This window comes from Perkinsus marinus (assembly GCF_000006405.1).
Source record: "Perkinsus marinus ATCC 50983 genomic scaffold scf_1104296934592, whole genome shotgun sequence".
Lineage (NCBI taxonomy): Eukaryota > Perkinsozoa > Perkinsida > Perkinsidae > Perkinsus > Perkinsus marinus.
In genome coordinates, this window is record NW_003214713.1 from 70,296 (window position 1) to 73,717 (window position 3,422).

Consider the following 3,422-nt stretch of genomic DNA (forward strand, 5'->3'; position numbering starts at 1 on the left):
AAACCAATGAGCGTTTCCCTCAATTATTGAGGGAACGCTCATTGGTTTCGGGTTAACCAGTGAATTATCACTACAACCTCATTGATACGGGTTGGTCCATAGATATATGGTATAATGGGGTATTGTATGCATAATGCAGTACTAGGAAGATCGTCCTCGTTCACAGGCTGTGAGAATAGGTCATTCCGAGTTGTCTTGCTTAACCATGCGCAAGTCGGTTCCGAGGAGCCTCCTCGGAACCTCCTCGGAGGAGGCGACGGTTGTAAGACCTCGGATTGACGCTGAGAGGTAATGAGGTAATCATTAGTGAGGTCATATAGAAGAACACGGAAGCTGCTCTTGGCTACAACCGTGTTACATCCGTGACTACAGAGAGCGAGTATCATAGCACTAGTAGTGCTGCATTCGGGTTCGCTGCACTACCTATCGCTAACGCGAACAGAAGAAAATCCGGGACGCTCGCAACACAGAATCTGTGTCTCCGATGTTAGAAACTGAAATATAATGCAGAGAAGCTTAAGTGAACTGGTCCAAGATAGCTGTCGATTAAAGCATATTCCTGGCCTGAGCCCTAATCATTACCCCACAATATGCAATACCCATACCGTGTTGGAAGTACAGTAGGAGTGGGCCGAATAGAATAAAGATGGACTTCGCTATATTCATGGTGAGAAGAAGACTAGGGTCGACGTATGGAGATGGAGCGACTGATCAACAAAGCGACATAACGTTGATAACAAAGGACTAACACGACTGAAAAGTGACTCAGTACCGGAAGGGGAATCAGAAATCCTCGGCCGCCGAGGCTCGGCAACCACCCAACTATTCGAAAACTGGGTGTTTTTCTTAAGCGTTGTTGATGCCCACTGCCTCCTGTCCTTCCCTTGTATCAACGCGATCCGGAATCAGCTGGAGAGATGCGATCCTAACGTACACTGAGACCTTGAGCCACGTTGGCTACGGACTTGAGACTCTTAAGTCCTCAAGTTGAGAGCCAGTAACGCTCAATGCTCATGATCAATACTACGGAATGTATTCTATACTCACACTCTTGTAAACAAGCACAAGGAGGAATGTACTGACAGGTGACGCTTTCTGCCGCACAGACTGGTCGAGCATCAATATATACGCCTCCGGGAGGCGGCCTCCTTGATCAGTCAGACTATGAGACAGCAAATAAAAAAATACGAGTTGAACAAGACATCAATAACGACTCACAAGTCGTCATCAGAAACAAAGGTCTCCTAAGAAGAAGCAGCAGCGATGCTTGCATGGCTGGTCACCATTTCATGCTCACTTTGAGGAAACCTTACTTTATATCGACGAACATCCCCATCACGCACCGGGTAGGCTTCCAGAATACGGTCCGGCACGATAGATTTAGCGGATAAGCCGCTGCGGCTTGAACAAACCCAGGTGTACCAACTTCGAAAACCACTGACCGTTAGAATGATACTGAGAGCTACTGCGCTCCTTCAACCGCCGAATGTGGTAATCGAGGCACACCTTGCATACAGCCGCAACCCGATGAGGAGCTGTATCTGGTCCACGAGAAGGGAGAACTGCAGCAGCCTGCTTGTGAGAGAATGATATAGGATTGTGCGCTGTGTCGTGACGACAAGATATCGATAAGCTGAAGTTAAGCTGAGTAGTGATTCCCTATTCCCAATAATTGTATTCATACTTGTTTTTACTCCTTTACTCTCTCCTACAACGAGAAGAGTGGTTGAGTTCTAGTACATTTTGGTGCCCAGACCCCTATCAACAAGATGTCTCTGAAATTGGATCAAGTAATCAAGAAGTTTCATGGTAACACAGCTACTGAGAGTTTTGAACGGTGGTATCAGAAGTATTGTCTGGCGGCTAAGATCCAAGGTTGGTCGGAGGAACAACGGATTCAGTACTTGCCCTTGTTCCTGGAAGATGCAGCATGGTCGGTCTATGATCAGCTGCCCAAGTCGGACAAGTCTGATATTAATTGCCTTATTAAGAAGTTGACCAAACTGTCGACATGGCGAACCAACGACTATCAACTCAATTGGTGGACTCGTACTTGGACGATATATATGTTGGAAGTATCTTTGGTACCTAAAGTAGTATCATTATTTGAGAAGTTTGACTTGCCATGTAAACCTCCTGAAGACTTGTGGTCTGGTAAAACTAGGGTTCTTGGTCTCGAACTTCACCCACAAGCGAATACTGGGTTATTATGTTGGCGTCGCCGGTCGGATCTGTCGTTAGCATTACCAAATGTTCTTACCAAACGATCGTTATTTTCGTGGTTGGGCCGGTTGACAAGCCACTACCCGGTAGCATCTTGGTTGCGTGTGTGGTCAAGTTTTTTGAAGCGTTTGGCTTGTAGTTCTATTGATGCAAGTGCTTCTTGGGATGCTGCCTTGCCTGAATCGATATTATCTTGTTGTAATGAGCTATATTCCCGGTTATCCTCGGATGATCCTGTATCCGGTATATGGTCTGTACCGGCGAACTTGGGCTATGTGTATGACCTTTATTGTGATGCTTCGTCGATAGCAATAGGTGTGTTACTGAGACAAGGCAGGTATGATTTGGAGGACTGCTGCTGGTTATTGCCACCTTCGTCAAAACTCCATATAAGTCTGCTGGAATTGAATGCAGCAATACGGGGACTCACTTTGGCTAACCAATGGCGTGTTAGTAGAGTTGTACTGCACTGTGATTCGAAAACAGTGGTATCATGGTTGACTAGTTTGCTGAATGAAGCTGGTTCTATCAAAGTGACCGGTCTTCATGAAGTCCTCATACGGCGAAGGCTCTCGATCATTGAAGAGCTGTTGTCCTCTACCGGTATTGTCCTCTCGGTGGTTTGGATTGGTTCTCAGGCTAATCCGGCAGATCTATTGACTAGGGTCCCACAAAAATGGCTTGACTTGTATGCTTCCTTCACTTCTTGTCGTGTGGAGGAGGAGCATGGTGGTACCGAGATATCGATACGAGGTGATGATTATACACGACAAGATCTCGTGTCGGATGCTGTGGTGTTGTTGTCTCCGCCAACAATTTCTGTTCAAGACCAGTTGTCTGATGCTGACATTTGTAAGGTGCGATCGGTGATGTTACAACACCCTAGCAGTGTTAAAATGATACCGTCCCCTTACAAGAAAGTGTATCCACAATTGGTGTTAGACTCTCTTGGAAGGATATGTCGACAGGTGAAGGTCCCACCAAATAATAGTCTCGTGGTACCCTTAGTACCGAATGGGACGGTCGAGTCCTATATTAAATGGGCTCATGCTGAAGTTGGACATGGTGATTGGTCTGCTACGTGGAAGTTACTGAGAAAAAGCTGTTATTTTCCTAATATGGCGGCGAGAGGGCAGCAATATATCCGTGATGAGTGTCGTCATGTCGTGAAACTCGCTCACACCATACATTGACTACTA